Raw genomic sequence first — 18380 nt, 5'->3', positions numbered from 1 at the left:
ATGATGTTTGTCTTTCAGTGTCTGGTTTATTCCATTTAGTATAATATCCTCTAGAACCATCCAGTTTGTCACAAATGATAGAATTTCCTTCTTTTTCATGGCTGAATAGTAATCCATTGTATAATACTCCAATATACCACATTTCTTTATCCATCTACCCATAGATGGTCATTTAGGCTGTTTCCATATCTTGGTTACTGTGAATAATGATGCAGTGACATAGGGATATGACTACAGTGATGTCATTTCCTTCAAATATATATCAGAAGTGGAGTTGCTTACTTATATGGTAGTTATTTCTTTAGTTTTTTTTTTTTTTTTTTTAAGGAATCTCCATACTGCTTTCCATAATGGCTATACCAGTTTACATTCCCACCATCCTTTGACTTTGGCCAAAGTAATTCTTCCCCCATCCAACCCATTCTCTCCCTCTCTCTGTCTCCTTCTCTCAATTGTGATTATTACCTGCTCATTCAGACCCAAGGATGGACAGGCACTGCCCTCATTCCTTAGTAGCCTGAGGATACCACACTATCCCCTGTCATTTCTGGATATCCTGTCTATACCTTTATACATTTAGATTTATTTAAACTCTCTGAAAATTACCCACTTTGTAGGAGTCAACTATTTTCCACTAAGACCCTAGCTAATATATATTCTTACTTCTTGTAAATCCAATTTCCAACACAACTCTTCATTATCCTAGATCTCAAACAGAAATTTTTCTCCTCCTTAAATATGTATATTCTAATTCCATAGGGTCTTAGGATCGTGGGAACAGAGTAGTTGATATCAATTGTTTATACTTTCAATATTCAGGGGAAAGTGGATGTGCACTTAGCTGATGATTTGCTGCAGCAGAGCCTCTATACATCACTTCCCTTCTCCAAAGTTTGCCAGTCACCTTGTAAAAATAACACTGGACAAATTGCCTCATTTAGCACAACATCTCCCTCCACAAAAATCACTATCACTTTTCTGCATCTCCCCAAATTAGGATCTAAGAGTTCAACAGTCATGCCATGTCTAAAAATTAAACTTACACATTCTGAGATTAATCAAATCCTTTTAAAAGGGCTAATCTTAATCTTCCCAAAAAAGGCAATGCCAAAGAATGTTCAAACTACCACACAATTGCACTCATCTCACACGCTAGCAAACTAATGCTCAAAATTCTCCAAGCCAGGCTTCAACAGTATGTGAGCTATGAACTTCCAGATATTCAAGCTGGATTTAGAAAAGGCAGAGGAACCAGAGGTCAAATTGCCAACATCCACTGGATCATCAAAAAAGCAAGAGAAATCCAGTAAAACATCTAGTTCTGCTTTATTGACTATGCCAAAGCCTTTGACTGTGTGGATCACAACAAACTGGAAAATTCTTAAAGAGATGGGAATACCAGACCTGTCTCCTGAGAAATCTGTATGCAAGTCAAGAAGCAATAGTTAGAACTGGACATGGAACAACAGACTGGTTACAAATTGGGAAAGAAGCACATCAAGGCTGTATATTGTCACCCTGCTTATTTTACTTATATGCAGAGTACATCATGAGAAATGCTGGGCTGGATGAAGCACCAGCTGGAATCAAGATTGCCAGGAGAAATATCAATAACCTGAGATATGCAGATGACACCACCCTTATGGCAGAAAGTGAAGAAGAACTAAAGAACCTCTTGATGAAAGTGAAAGAGGAGAGTGAAAAAGTTGGCTTAAAATTCAACATTCAGAAAACTAAGATTATCGCATCTGGTCCCATCACTTCATGGCAAATAGAAGGGGAAACAGTGGAAACAGTGAGAGACTTTATTTTTCTGGGCTCCAAAATCACTGTAGATGGTGCCTGAAGTCATGAAATAAAAAGACACTTGCTCCTTGGAAGAAAAGCTATGATCAACCTAGACAGCATATTAAAAAGCAGAGACATTACTTTGCCAACAAAGGTCCATCTAGTCAAAGTTATGGGTTTTCCAGTAGTCATGTATGGATGTGAGAGTTGGACTATAAAGAAATCTGAGTGCCAAAGAAGTGTTGCTTTTGAACTGTGGTGCTGGAGAAGACTCTTGAGAGGCCTTTGGACTGCAAGAAGATCCAACCAGTCTATCCTAAAGGAAATCAGTCCTGAATATTCATTGGAAGGACTGATGCTGAAGTTGAAACTCCAATCCTTTGGTCAACTGATGTGAAGAACTGACTCACTAGAAAATACTCTGATGCTGGGAAAGACTGAAGGCAGGAGGAGAAGGGGACGACAGAAGATGAGATGGTTGGATGGCCTCACTGACTCGATGGACATGAGTTTGAATAAGCTCCAGGAGTTGGTGATGGGTAGGGAAGCCTGGCATGCTGCAGTCCATGGGGTCGCAAAGAGTCGGACACAACTGAGGAACTGAACTGAACTGAATCTTAAGGTTAATGGGAAGAATTAATTATAGACAGTACTGACTTTAATCTGCCCACATCCTCTGCATTTCATTTCATCCATTTCCAAGTTAACAGCAACCAAAAACATAGCTAAAATTTTCTACTAAAAGTATTTCTTAGAATGAACACTTTTGTTAATAATTTTCAAAAAAACATGTGGGAGAAAAGGCACACTCATCTCTGTTCTCTGTCCTTTTAATGTTTAAATGACTTAAATACTCTCACAGTATTTGACATCAGAGTGCCAAGTAAACTCAAGCAAGGAAACAGAATTATATCTAATAAAGAGCAAAACTACATGATTTCTGCAAAGCAATTCATCATGTGACTCTAATGGAATTACTCAGGAGAGAATCTGATGGTGGAAATGGCCACTGAAGAAACAATTACCCTAACTAATCTGCATTGATGAAAATGAGAAGTAGAGTTGAACAACAACAACAATAGCAATAACTAAAAAAAAAAAAAGCTAATGCATCACACTATGTTTGTAAGGCACAGTTTTTAATGTTCTACATGCATTCACTTATTTAATCTTCAGAACAAACCTAGGAATTAGATCAATATTGCTGTTCCCAATTTTCAGATGAAGAAACTGAGATTCAGAGACTTTAAGTAATTTTTCCAAAGTCACACAGCTAGTAAGTGACAGCTGGGATTCAAGAGTGGGTCATCTGGCTTAGCACCCATATATCAAATCACCAAGACATACCATCTCTACTGGAACTTAGAAAAACCATCCTTTTATTGGTGTGCAATTGAAAACTATATCATCTTATCACAACTACGAATTCCATTTAATTTCTGCTTCTCTTTTAGGAACAACAACTAAAAATGGGAACTGAGGCATCCCAAGAGAACTCTTACTGGTATAGTCAGAGACATGGCATTAGGACCTAGTTTTGCCAGCAGAAAAGGAAATGAATAAATTCTCATCATTTAGGAGAGAATCAGGAACCTCTTGGTGAATCTGCTGACAGCTACGGTCCCTTTCCCCAGAAAGTATGTACTTTGTATTCAATTTCAGGGAGTTTGCAGAAGCCCAGATGTCCATCTATAGGCCTTATGTGAGAAAACTCTCTTTTTAAATAAATCCTAAGTCTATAATGCTGTATATACTTCATTAAATTAAAAAAAAAAAAACAAGAATCAACTGATAAACCAATATTTTCACTGGATGACTTCTACAGTCAAAGCACTGTGCTGAACCTTGTGTGGAGAGTCTAAGAAAAGACATATAATATAGTTCCTGCCTTCAAAGAGCTGTGTGATCAAGTTTGCAAAATAAGACAAGATAAGAGTAGGGTCATTACTTCTCTAGGGACTCTAAAGAAAGAAATAATAATTCTAGCTTGAGCTGTCAGGCAAGGCTTTAAAAGAAGACTTGGAACATGATGTGGTCTAGAGAGCTGATTAGGATTGCAGAGAAAGCGAGAAATGGCATTTCATATCAGAAAATAATAGAATTCTTCCCTTTAACACTTGCCTGGATTTATAGGCTAAGAAATTACTTTTATGAGAAATACTCTGTGTTAGCTGCAATTGTTAAGAATCTTATTTTCCAACCAGATACTGTGCTTCCTGCCAACATGCTCACCTCGGCCCAGCTCTCTGCTGGGAGGACAGCACACAGCTGGCAGCCCTTGGTCTGTCCTCTCAGAAACCAACTATTAATAGATGGCACATAACACTGTTCACCAGGACAAGGATACCTGTCAGTAGAAATCGGCTTACAGCTCTTAACTCATCTCCCCTTGCCTGGCCAGAGGAGCCCAACAGATAGAAATTTATTTTGATTCTGAGGTGGCTTTCTTTCTCATTAGCAATCCCATGAGTCCCTATTCTTTTCACTCAACTGTCAACAGTCCTTGATGTTCTGAATAAAGAAGCTGTCCAAACTGGGATTAAAAAGAAGGGGGTAAAATCACCATTCCTTTTCTCAGACTCCATGTGGAGGTGCTGAGCTGGCTCAGCTCCCTAGAGAGCCCTCTTTTCCTTTTCTCTGCAGCCCTAGTGACGATGCAGGATTTAGGTATTTACATCACACAGCCTTGATTCTTGCTGCAATTCCTTCCAGCAAAAATTTCACACAACAGAAGGGCAGGGTACAGTTAAAATTCTGGTAGAATCAATGTTGACTTGATTGGGAAATTCTAGAAAATGGAATTAAAAGTCTGAAAAGAGATTAAGTTACTAATTAGCTAGGGTTGCAAAAAAAAAAAAAAAGAAAGCAATTTATAGAATACAAGGAAGAAGACATCCAGTAAAATGGTCATCCTACATTCAACCAGAAATGGATACCACCATCTCATATGTGGAAAGGAGATGCAAGTTTGGAGCGGTTGCCTCCTTTCAAGAGATTCACAGTTTGACAGTGTTGTAGTATATCCCCAGAGGACTGGGTAAAATTGGAGGGTGGGAGGGAGAGGTACAGTGGAGAAGAAAGTATCATAGAAAGCAAGGAGGTCAAAAACAGAAATGAAAGCATAATTTTAAATGAACTCATACTTTGACACTCTATAGCTGGGGGTAGTGAGAATAAGATCCAACAAACTAATTCCATGCTATATCGCTTAGAATATTTTGGGTGGTAAACAACCAGGAAACTCTTGACTCAAAGTGTACTTAAAAACTTTTTAAAGCTTTTTCCTCCCCCCCACCATTTATACAATACCTCACATGATAAATAACAGGCAGAGTAGTACCTAGCCAAGAAGAAACCATCAGGATTCTAGCTCTGCTGCCCTGGGATTCACTTGGCTCTGCTCTCTACCCTAGATTGGTTTCATCCTCAGGATAAAGGCAACATGCCTATAGCAGTTCCAGGCATCATGTCCTGACAGCGTGGCCAGAGGAAAAACAGATCTAGGCTTTCCTGTTTTTCTCTCAGGATTGAGGGGATGTTTCCTGGAAGCTTGCAGCAGACTTCCCCTTGCATCTCTTCCAGCAGATTCAGATCATGTGCCCCTTCCAAAACCAACCACCAGTGGGAAGAACGTGAGTGATCGTCAAAGTGCAGTCCCTGATTCATCAATAGTACCTGCTGCTGCTGCTAAGTCACTTCAGTCGTGTCCGACTCTGTGTGACCCCAGAGACGGCAGCCCACCAGGCTCCCCCGTCCCTGGGATTCTCCAGGCAAGAACACAGGAGTGGATTGTCATTTCCTTCTCCAGCACATGGAAGTGAAAAGTGAAAGTGAAGTCGCTCAGTCATGTCTGACTCTTAGCAACCCCATGGACTGCAGCCCACCAGGCTCCTCCGTCCATGGGATTTTCCAGGCAAGAGTACTGGAGTGGGGGTGCCATTGCCTTCTCGGAATAGTACCTGAGAACAAGGTAAACTATTAGGACTAGCTCCAGACTCACTGAATCAGAGTGTCCTGAATTGAGAGGCACAGCAATCTGTGTTTTAACAAGAATTCCAGGTGATTCAGATGCACTTCAGTTTGTGAACCACTGGTTTAGACTAGAGTAGAATGGGTGTTGGATTTCCAGCCACAACGACCAGGACAATGGTTGACGGATCAGACCAACCATTAAGATGACCAAAGAGTTTATTCAACTACTATTTTTGAATGCTTGCTCCACTCCAACTTTTTATTTTACTTTTACTATACCCTTTAACACTATACAGTATCTCTGTCAGGTATTACTGTCTCCATTTTACTGCTTAAGAAATGGAAGTTCAAGCAATTTAAGTAAACATCCAATTTTACAGAGCAAAGCCAAGATCTGAACTTAGGCCTTCCGACTCTAACCTACTTTTCATTTCATTATGCCAAACCTGAAAGATGGAGATTGCCCTAGTCTCTATATTCCAGGGAGGCTCTGAACTCCCTGATATTCATATTTAAATGAAGATTGACCAGAGAAATATCCTCAAATCTATAGTCTTCCTTGGGTCCTGGAATTCTAAAAAATTGCCAGGTTATGAGGCTTCCCTGAGGATACTTCTTAACTGCCTCTTAGAGTTCAGAGTAAACCAAGCCTAAAGAGATGGCCCAAAAATACAACAGACATTTTTCTTCTCTCAGAAATGGAAAGGAAACCCCCAAAGGCCCAAAACTGAGAGAAATCTCAAAAACAGGCACTCAAGTTCCTGTTATTTTAGACAGAGGTCGCTACCATTCTCAGTAAGAAAGGGGCTTGCATGTAAATGATATATGGGGTGGCCACAAGATGGGGTGAGAGAACTAAGATTCTTACATTGAGCCAGTACCCTAAAAGGGCTACACTCTGAGAACAGGTGGACTAAAAAAAAAAAAAAAAATCGATCTACAGATGGAGGACAAGGAAACTCCTCTCCCTCAGGCTGAACTCTAAGGGGGACAAAAAAAAATCTCCCCTGATAATTTGCAACAAGAGGCTTGCCCTCACAGTGAGTTTGAGATATGGATTTACACTACTAGTAAGGGCAATAAACCCCCAGTCAGAGAAAGTAACATAAAAATTGGTTTCCAGATTGTCAGTGACCCTGAGGTCCTGGCTAAAGAAACCAGGAAACCTCTTTGTAAAGACACATTCCCATCTCAGGCCACACAGGGTTCTCACAGACAAGAGCTCATAATCCTAAATCACAAAACCTGAAGGAAATGTCACCACAGCTAAAAGTTCAAAGAAACAACAAATAAGAACTTCACATAATAGAATTATCAGAACAGGAGGTTTTAAATTATTTTTAGAAGTAAATGAAAGAATTAAAAATATGAGAAAGGAACACGATACTATCAAAAAAAATAAAATAACCAAGCAGATTTGAAAAAGATACGCAATAAGGAAATTTCCAACCTCTATCATACAACTGAGCACACACACACATCATTCTTAACAAGAAATGTATGAGCTCATTGAGAAATCATCCTGGGTTGCAACAGAAGTTGTCAGAGAGGCAAGAAAAGCACAAGGTTAATATCACTGCTCCAAAAGCATTTTGTAATTTGAGAATCTAAGCAAGGGATCACCAAAATGCCCTGCTTTATACTGTATCCAATCCTACCCCTACCACGAAACAGAAAGGTTTGTTCCTGTCACCTGCTGTAAACATGCTGAGAAGTTGAACAACAGCTAAATGACCGGTGATGATGTTTTTAAGAATATGGAGGGCATGTTTGATGAAAAGCTTTGTGAAATCTTTTGCCCTGCAGAACGTCTTTACCTTTCAGCTTAATACTTACATTCATGGTATTTCACAACAAAGGCAAGCATTTCAGAAAATACTATATTGAACTCAAACCTCTCTTTAGCAAAGTGAGTTTTCTTTATCAAACTTAAAACTTTTTGTTCTGGTTTTCTAGATAAGGAGCATTTCCCTTAAAATTTATTTCTAATAACTGGCAGAAATATAAAAAGGGGAAAATGCAAATTGCAGAATATCATAATTTGTACCAAATACAAATTCAATTCCAGTGTTGGAGAAACGCTTCTGTGAAGGCCTACAGTTCAGTAACCATCATAAGTGTACTTATTCACAGAGATTGTCACACCCCTTCTGCTGCTAGACCTAGCAGAAGCCTGAAACCATGGGAGAGGCCTGCACATAACAAGTGGATGGCTGAAAAGCACAGGATTGCATCAAACTATGCTCATCAACTTGGATGCTTCTGTCTTAATCCATTCCTGGCTGAGGGAAAGGCCACTCCTTCACATTCCTCCCTGCATTTCCAGAATGTGTGAATCACTTGGCAAAACCTGATGCCAAAGACACCACAAAAGGCAAGTTAAAGCCAAGAAGCCCTTGCCTGACCCTGCCTCGGGGAGAATGAACTCCTGGTTTAAATAAAGCCTTGGAGGAAGCTGCAACTCTCTTCCTACCAGGGAGAAGGCCTCGTGCCTGCCCACCACAGATTTCCTTCCATCACTGGAGACAGGCAGAACCTCACTGCATTTGGGACCTGTGTTTGCTGCTGGGAAAGAAAGCAAAGAAGCACTTCTGACCCTTGTACAAACACCAATTATGTTCCTTGTTTACGAAGAAGTTATTTGTCTGAACACAAGCCACATAAAGAGCAGGAAGATTCTCTTCTCTTACAAAGTCAGAGTTCCTTATCTATCTGTAACACAAAGGCCTCCTTTATTATAAATCTGGAATAGATGTGTCTACACAGGGGATAAGTGATTGAAGGCACAAGCAACCCTGCCAAGCTAGTAGAGTGGCATCTGAGACTTCTTGTGTGGTTAGTGTGAAAGGTAGAACAGAGACAGATGATATAGTTTTCCGGTTAGAAGCCTGAGGCTTCAAAGAGGAGATCTCAGTACTACCATTTCCCAAGTTGATAGTTTCATAGCAACTAAGTGAACTCTTATTTACATAATCGGCCTGTGCTAGTTTTAGCCTCCTCTGTACTGTACCTACTCTCATCTTAAAACATCCAACCACAAATGCTTGGCAGAGAGCTCTTTCCTTCCAGTAAGTTAACCTAGGGTTGTTGAGTACCTACAGCCTATTTAAGAGCCGTGTGTTAAATCATCTAAGTCACAAATCCTCTTCTCATGAAGAAGATGGTTCATTTAAGAAGACAATCATCTCATCACAAAGAAAAATATATTTTTCTATTTCTTTAATTTTGTATCTATTCAAGATGAAGGATGTTCACTAAAGTTATTGTGGTCATCGTTTCATGATGCTATACCTTCATTATGCTATACCTTCATTATGCTATACCTTAAATTTATTTGGTGCTGTATGTCAATTACATCTCAATAAACTGAAAGGACATAAACAAGTGAAAAAAAAAAGAAGATGACCACAATTGTAAGTTGGCCCATTATGTGGCTTTACTTGCTTTGAGGCACTTGGTGGCTCCTCCAGAAACAGCCAGAGTTCATTTCTTGGCACCATGGCCCTGCCCCAACTCATGGATATCCTGGCAAGAAAGGCAGAATACTTGGAACTCGAAGGCAGTCATTCTCAAAGGTGGTCCCTGGACCAGGAGCATCAACACCACTGGGGAACTTGTTAGAAATGAAAAGTCCCCGTCTTTGCTCAGAGCTAAGGAATCAGAAACTCTGGGACCGATTCTCAGCAATTTAACGTTCTTCAGTGATTCTAATGTACATTCAAGTTTGAGAAGCACTGGTTTAAGTGAACTAATTTTTTAAAGCTCTGCACCTGTCAAACTGTCTTGCTTTGTTTCCACTTTCCACCTTTTCAAAACTAAAGAATTTTTGTTTTGTTAACAAGTTATAACCCTTTTGGCTGCAAGTCACAGCAGACACTTATCAAACTAGCTTAAACAAGGAGAACGTTGACTGGCTCACCTAATTGGAAAACTAGCATAGGGCAGGTTCCCCCATGGACCTAATCCACCAGCCCCGACTTGGGTTTTCTCAGAATTCGATTAATCCCACCCCCCTCCCAGGTGGTCAGTGAGATGTTACAGCAGTTCCACCTCACAGCTGCACACAAAAACCTCCAGTGGGAGAGAGAGGGCTCACTTCTGGCAACTCCCAAAAGAGTGAGGGAAAACTTTCCCGGAAGCCTCCAGCACACCTTTCCTCTCTTTTATCATGGATCCAAATTACAACATGAAGTCATTCCTGAACCAATTACTGGCAGAAAGGATGGGAATGAACAGTCAGGCCCATTACCACATCTGTGGGAGTCAGTTGCCCCCACTCCCACGTGGAGGGTGGATGTTAAAAGAAAGTCAGGGTTTCGGCTAAAGAGGAGAAAAGAGGAATGACTGATTGATAGGTGTCAACTCATTTCCAAGAACATCCTCTCAGTAATGGAAATCATCTATTCTCGACATGGCAATTAAAGCTAAATATCACGAGTCTAGAAAGCCAAAACCACAAAGTCCAGCCCTTAGCATTGAACAGTAATTAGCTTGGAGGGAAAGTTATCAGATCTCACAGGAAAACTCAGGAGTAGAGTGAAAAATAAAAACTATTTCCTTTTTATTTCTTATACCATTATTCTACTTTTCCCATCCCTGACAATACAATTTTCTAAGGAATAGCTGAGGTCTTCTGGCCATTTCACCAATGTTACATGAATACTCCTTATAGATAATTAATGACATATTTCACTCACAAATAATATATCCTGGGGCTATTTCTATAGCTTACTAGATATTAGTTAGAGCAACAACTCTAAGCCAGGTAATGTTAAGCAAAGAGGGTACAATGAGGGTGGGTCCTCATCTCTAGGACCCACAATGAAATGGAGGGCAGATATGTGAACAGGTGAGCACAGCGCAAGGGGCAGTGGGCAATAACAGACACACGCCCACACTGTAAACGTGCCATACACCAAAGCAATGAAATCCACCTGAGATATGAAGGATGGAGGTGATACTCCAGGAAGGTTTTGAAAGATAAATAAGGAGGGGAAAGTTAAGTTTCTGGCCAATTTGTATATCAAAGCAGCAGTTTCACCCAGGGCAGAATACTCCACTTCAGTGCAGGGGCTCAGAAACAATTGACATATTTTGAAAGTAACTTGCTACTAATTATAAAATAGTAACATATGCAAATAATTCACCACTTAATAAATGTAAGCAGGTTCAATGTTATCACTATAAACCTTTTACTTTTATTTCTCATGTGCTTTCAGAGGTGGAGAAAAAAGGGAACAGAGTTATATTTAGCCTAATGGAGACAGAGTATGTGTCTGGGTTTCCCATGATTGTATACAGTAGGTATGAACAGAATCTGTTCTGAGCCCTGGCTAGAAAAGGTGAGGACAGAAGCTTTAGGCTAATGCTGTTATTAAGTAATTCCTGAAGTCAACTCCTAATTTGTGGTAACCAAGGCCCTAACTGGGGCCTTGAAATGAAATGAAACTAAGGTGGCCCTAACTTGTACAAGTCCACTCTATGACGAATAATGCTATCAAGCAGACGCCTGATTTTTCACAAGGACAAAACTGTTCTGCCCCACAATTTTTCAGAGATAAGGGTCTTTTTCCTCCTTTTCCTTTAGTTGCTAAGAATGAGAAATACAGTGACTTTTATATAAAAATAAAGCCATATTTACAGGAACTACTTCTCCCACCAAATAACAGAAGTAAACTTAAGAAAACTACATGTTTCAGTTGACTAGAACCAAAGGTCACCCCAGCAAGAACAGACACATGCAACAAGTAAACATGCTTCAGCCAAGTTCAGGGACATCTGTGTGTGTGCAGGTGTTTGCATCCGGGTGTAGAGAAGAGAGAGGGAAAGAGAGCTGTTGCATGATATGAGTATAAATTTCTTCAAGAGTAGGTCATCTTGATTACTGTTTAGTCTGTTTGCTCTCATGCACCAGTGACCCCACATTTCCTGTCCCAAAAAGATTGTTATTTCATTCTTTTTGAGACTCAGAGTCTGATGCTTCATCTCACCCTGTAGAACTGCAAGATCACCCCAGTGGTCCCAGTTTGGGAACTTAATCTCCCTAATATTATAACATGTTTGCCCGACTCCTTTGGAATCCTAAATCTTTGGAAGTTTAGAACATTCGCCTCAATCAAGCAAAGAGTGTATCCCTTGTGGTTGGCATACAACACATCGTGAATGCTCAGTAAGTAAACTTTCTAGCAGAAAATCATCTTGGAAGAAAAGTATCAGAAACACTTCTGAAATACCAGTGTCAAATGGCTTTCAATTTCACCTATTGCTTGAAGATCACTTTAATGAATGTTATACTGACAACTGTGAGTTTCATACTTGAATAAGCAGAATTCATGCACCTATGTTAAATATTATCATTTAACATGACTCTGTAGAAGAGAGTGCTTGGTGGTTATTGATTTTAAATATGCAGTAATTGAAACCTGAGGAAACTGGTTGAAGGTAGCTGTTTTCTACATGATTTGTTTTTTCTTTAAAAAATTTCTTTTCCAGTTAATTTCCACACCTCATTCTATTATTTACTCATATATTCAACTGTGCCAGTTAGAATTTTAAATACATAACAAATCTCAAGTGTTTATCAATGTACCTATTTTTAAAGAACACTTTCTTACTTTTTATCATTATTAGTCATACAAAGAAATAGTAATAGCCAAGAAGAGGACTAGAACCCATATTTTCCCTTAAATATCTCTTTACCACAATTTTTCTTTAATTTCTTAAAATTTGAATTTAAAAAATTTAACTTTAACTTTTCACTTTGCTTTACAAAAGAGTTGCAAAATAGGACAAATAATTCCAGTTAATTCCTTCTTCCCTTCTTTTCCCCAAATGTTAACATCTTATACAACCACATTACAATTGTCAAAATAAGAAAATAAACATTGATAAAATTTTATTATCTAATCTATAAACCTGATTCAAATTTTGTCATTTGCTCCACTGATGTCCTCTTTCCAGTCTAGGTCCAGTTTAAGATCATACAGTGCGTTTACTTGTCATGTCTCCATAGTCTCCTTCACCCCTGAGCAGTTCTCAAGTCTTTTAGGACCTTGATAATTTTGAAGAATATTGGCCTGTTATTCTGCAGAATGAACCTCAATTTTGGTTTGTTTGATGTTTGCTCATTATTAAATACAAGTTTTCAATTCTGTCCAGAATACCAGAGATTTGATATCATACCTTTCTCAGTATATGAGCACAGGAGACACACAATGTCAATATGTCAACATTTACTGATGATACTAATTTTGTTCATTTGGTTAAGGCGTGTCTGCCAGGTTTCTCCACTATAAAGTTACTATTTTTCTCTTTGAAATTAATAAGCATATCATAGAGAGATACTTTGATTTATGCAAATACTTTTTCTACTAGTTTTAGCATCCACTGATGACTTAAAATTGCTAAGCTGCACTCCTGTGAAGAAACAAGCTGTTATTTGTTTCTGGTTTATCCATCTTGTATTTCTTTTTTCACAAATGAATATTTTCTTTCTTGCCTGTCTTTATTACATGAAAGGCACATACTATAAATAATTATTCATCTTTACTTTTTTCACTTATTACATCAAGGAAACTACTCTATATCAGTTCACAGAGATTATAGTCTAAGTCTTCTGTTTTGGGGGTGAAATTTTCTTCAGAAGGATAGAGAGAAAGTGTATGACAACTTGTTCAAATTCTGGAATATTTTAACTAATATTTCCTAGAGGAAAATGTTTCTTAAAACACCAGTTGCACAGATAAGCATACCTAAACCTGGCAGGATTCCTCCTTTTACTGCACAAAAACAGCTCCTCATTTATCCAGGGTAAAGCATCTCACCTAGAAAAATATTCCATATAAATGTTAAATTATTTCATCATTTCCAGTATTCCCGTTTTGTGTTATATTTAAACTATCTTGTAAATTAATGAAGTATTATTGAATATCTGTTGAGCACCTTCCAAATGCCAGTTATTATGGACCTAAGACACTGCAGCTAGGAAGCTAAGAAGTACAGTAAATATAACTAAGGAAAAGGCTATAATGCCAGGTCATATGACAGTGAAGTGATTGTAAAAACTGCCCTGGAAATTCAGAATAAGAGAGTCCTATTCAAAAGAATGATGAGAGACATACCAGACATACCAGACATTACCAAGGGCTCTAATTCTTTTTATTAATAAAGTGTTACAGGCTTGCAAAAAATCGATGCTTTTGAACTGTGGTGTTGGAGAAGACTCTTCAGAGTCCCTTGGACTGCAAGGAGATGCAACCAGTTCATCCTAAGGAAGATCAGTCCTGAGTGTTCATTGGAAGGACTGATGCTGAAGCTGAAACTCCAATACTTTGGCCACCTCATGCGAAGAGTTGACTCATTGGAAAAGACCCTGATGCTGGGAGGGATTAGGGGCAGGAGAAGAAGGGGACAACAGAGGATGAGATGGTTGGATGGCATCACCGACTCGATGGGCATGAGTTTGAATAAACTCTGGGAGTTGGTGATGGACAGGGAGGCCTGGCATGCTGCGATTCATGGGGTCGCAAAGAGTTGGACACAACTGAGCAACTGAACTGAACTGAACTGATTACAGACTTGAGAATAAAAGGAGAAAGCACTCATTTGTGTTGAAATGTAATACAATAGATGATTGTAAACTCCCAACTCTACCCAACAACTCAGCAGACCCCACTTGGGATCTTTTTCTATAATTTAATCATCACTGGAAAACAATGAATAATAACTACAATAATTAACAGGCTAGGATGAAAACAAAAACTAAATAAACACTAACAGGTTAGAAAGCAAAAGGGATGATGTAAATAATAACCAAACTTTCACATAGCCAGCTTGTTCCATGGTCTGGTGATTATTAACAAGAATAACGCAGTGTTAACAGAGTCAGTTGTTCTAAATCTCTCAGTTCATATCACAGTTTTCTCTCTTAAAAATCATCTTTCCTGGCTCTAAATCAGTGTTTCTCAACTTGTTTTTCATTATCAACACCCCTCAGGTGCCCTTTTAGACATATTTTTGTAATCACCATTCATAAAATTTTATTACCACAGATATACTCTACATGTACTATATGTATATCTGTACTTTAAATATCAAAAGAGTAGGATTCTATTTTTTTTTTTTTTTTACTGGGCAAAAACCAATTTTTGCCTCCTAGGGTAGGGGTGTAATAGTGCCTCTATTTAGAATGCAGACTCTAGAATTCTCCATGATGCTGTTTTCCTGTGTAGAAAAGTCTTCCATCTCCAAAATGAAAAGAATTGAGAACCAAATGAGTGTCAAACTACTGAGTGACAAATAAGAGAAAAAGCATAAGGAAAGCAAGTCACTAACCACTAAAAACAAAAAACTATATTTCAAGTATTAATTAGGAATAAATTAAAATAGATTTTATGCATTAATAAGACACTTACAGCAGTTAGAAATGGCTACCTAGTAAAGTTAGCTGTCTTTGACAATGCTAAAGTCATGCTGGACTACTAAAGAAAATTATCTTCATTAATGATAAAACTGCAGTTGCACTTTCCAAAGGCATTGAAACACTAAATGTTCTAGCTCTCAACCATATTTAGCTATGTTACGCATAGCTTTACTATTGGAGGAAAGGTAAAAAACAAGCTAATTGACCTTTTATATATAAGCCCCCCTCTTAAAAAAAAAAAAAAAAAAAAAAAACCTACAAAAAAGGGGAAAAAAAGCATTTTGTCAAGAGATTGTTAACACTGGACCTAAAGAAAGTAATCTGAATGACTGACTCACTTTTCAAGAGAAGGCTTGTTGGTCTTTTTTCCCAATGAAATGACAGAATCAGGAGACTTTCCCTTGGCATTAGCCAGGCTGAGAATAAAAGAAGCTATGGGGAATTCAAATTTATTGGGCCATTTCTCAAAGTTAGGGAACAACATTGAGTTCTTCCTTCTCAAATGTCCCAATCTCCCTAGAAGCAAATGCTGAGGGAAAACTGGCATGATAGACTTTTGTGAAATGAAATAACAGAACTGGAATAGAGGAAAGTAATGTATACTAAATGAAAGTGTAAGTTGCTCAGTCATATCCAACTCTTTGCAACCCCATAGAGTGTAGCCCACCAGGCTCCTCTGTCCATAGGATTTTCCAGGCAAGAATACTGGAGTGGGTAGCCATTCCTTTCTCCAGGGGATCTTTCCAGCCCAGAGATCAAACCCAGGTCTCTGCACTGCAGGCAGATTCTTTACTGTTTGAGCCAAATTTGGAGCCCTAGGGAAACCCCAATGTATACTAAGTGCCAAGCAATTTCATTAAGTTACTATATTTATCTCTTAAAATTACCATATGAAGTGATATTTCACTTCATCTTCAGAAGTGAAGAAAACATGCTTAGAAGGATGATCTAAATTTTCCCCTGGGTGACACAACTGCTACATGATAGATTTAAATCTAGGTATAACTCCAGCATTAATATCCTGTTGCATCATGGGTCCAGAACCTTGAAACAGTTGCCTACTGCCCTTTCTGACTTTTTGATGCCATTTCTTCCTACATTTTCCTCATTCTTTTTTGCCTAGTACATTGGCAAAAACACTCAAAACCTGCATGTCTCTGTAATTCCTTTACCACCTCCTTTTTTCTTTCTCTTGGTTAGTGGCACTGGGTTGCTCCTTCACTTTCAGATTCAGTGGAATACCTGAAAGGTCAGGTTTTTCTTGCATCTCTTCTGGAGGAGTCTTGAGTGACCTGTTTCTCTCTGTTAAGTGCCAGCCTGGACTTAGTTAAGTGCCTGCTTTGCCTCATGCAGCTTGGTATCTTCCCGTCTTTATTTCCCTTTTACTCTATTAGGAATAAATTAAAATAGATTTTATGCATTAATAAGACTGTGTTTTACACCTCATCACCTGTGTTTACACCTTCACATGAAGCACTGAAGCTCTTGTCTTAGGCTCTGCTTTCTAGAGAAATAAGGCAAAGACTCTTATACTTAGCTTTATAATACTTATAAACTTTATGCAGTGTTACATTGAATTTTTAATAGACTTTATTTTAGAGCAGCTTTAGGTTCACAGCAAAACTGAGTTAAAGGTAGAGATTTCCTACACATATACAATCTCCGCAGAGATTTCCTACACATATACAATCTCCGCAACTATCAAAATCTTGCACCAGAGTGGTACATTTGTTAAAATGTTAACATTTTAACATTTTAAAATGTGGTACATTTGTTAAAATGTTAAAACCAATGAAGCTACATCATCACAACCAATGAAGTTACATTGTCACATCTTTATCACCATTAAGTTCAAAGTTTACATTAGGCTTTACTCTTGGTCATACACATTCTATACAGGCTTGACGAACGTATATTGGCATGTTGTTGTAGTATAATGGTGGATAATGGCATGTATCTACCATTACACTATCATACAGTATAGTTTCACTGTCCTAAAAATCCTCTGTGCTCCACCTATGCATACCTCCATCCCCGCTAACCCTTGGCAACCAGTGATCCTTTAATTTTGCCTTTTCTAGAATGGTATATAGTTAGAATCATATAATATGTAGCCTTTTAGGATTGGCTTATTTGACTTAGTAATATGTATTTAAGGTTCTTCATATTTTTACATGACTTGATAGCTCATTTCTGTTTAGTACTGAATAACCCACTGTCTATACATATCACACTTTATTTATCCATTTATCTACTAAAAGACATCTTGGTTGCTTCCAAGTTTTGGCACTTACTAACAAAGCTTCTATATACATCCACATGCTAGATTTTGTGTGGCTGTAAGTTGTCAATTCTTTTGAGTAAATATCACAAAGCCAATTGCTAGATAATATGGTAAGAATAAGTTTAGTTTTCTAACAAACTGTCAAACTATTTTCCAACGTGGCTGTTGGAAACCATTTTGCATTCCCACCAGCAATAACTGAGAGTTCCAGTTTCTCTGTATCTTCATCAGTATTTAGTGATGTCAACATTCTGGATTTTGGCCATTCTAACAGGTAAGTAGTGGTATCTTGCCACTGTTTTAATTTGCAGTTTCTTGATTACACATGAGGTTGGGCATCTTTTCATATGCTTATTTGCTTTCTCTGTATTTTCTTTTGTGACATGTCTGTCCCAATCTTTTGTTTCTTTCTCTCCAATTAGCCAGATAAGTCAGGATATGATGGATTATCAGCCATGTACACTTGCCACTCCCAAAGTCACCACAAAGGTCTATTCTCTGCAGAAGACGTTTTTCTCATCAGATTGCTCTGCTAAGACTAAGACTCTACTCTGCTCCATTGCAGGCTGCCTAAGGGAGCCCCTCCCTCAAAATCTTGACCTCAGTCTTGTTTCTACTGAAGAATAGGTCAGCCTCTCCCATCTTCACTTCCAACTCAATTCCAACCAGTCCTTTTTTCCCCCCTCTAGTTTCTCCAGTATGTTTAGCTTTCTGGCATTTGATGCATGCATGATGTCCAGGGTGCAGCAGAAAGCCCTCAGAGTACAAATCTGGAGAACTGTGTCTGGGGCCTGCTCTGCCTCTGATCAGCTGGTGAGCTCTGGCAAAGTCACTTAGCATCATTATACTTCAGTTTCTGATTCTGGGAAATGAAAAGCTAAATTGAGATCTTTTCCAGCTCTGATGCTAGAATTT

At 38.5% G+C, this 18380-nt stretch overlaps 1 protein-coding gene across 1 annotated transcript in view; it reads right to left on the bottom strand.

Annotated features, from left to right (window-relative positions):
• AKAP6 (A-kinase anchoring protein 6) overlaps positions 1-18380 on the bottom strand; it is a 441039-nt gene that overhangs the window by 406834 nt on the left and 15825 nt on the right. The window lies entirely within an intron of this gene.

This window comes from Muntiacus reevesi, chromosome 15, assembly GCF_963930625.1.
Source record: "Muntiacus reevesi chromosome 15, mMunRee1.1, whole genome shotgun sequence".
In the NCBI taxonomy this organism is placed as follows: Eukaryota; Metazoa; Chordata; class Mammalia; order Artiodactyla; family Cervidae; genus Muntiacus; species Muntiacus reevesi.
Note: the sequence above shows the minus strand (reverse complement) of the source record. Positions and strands in the feature narration are given on the sequence as shown.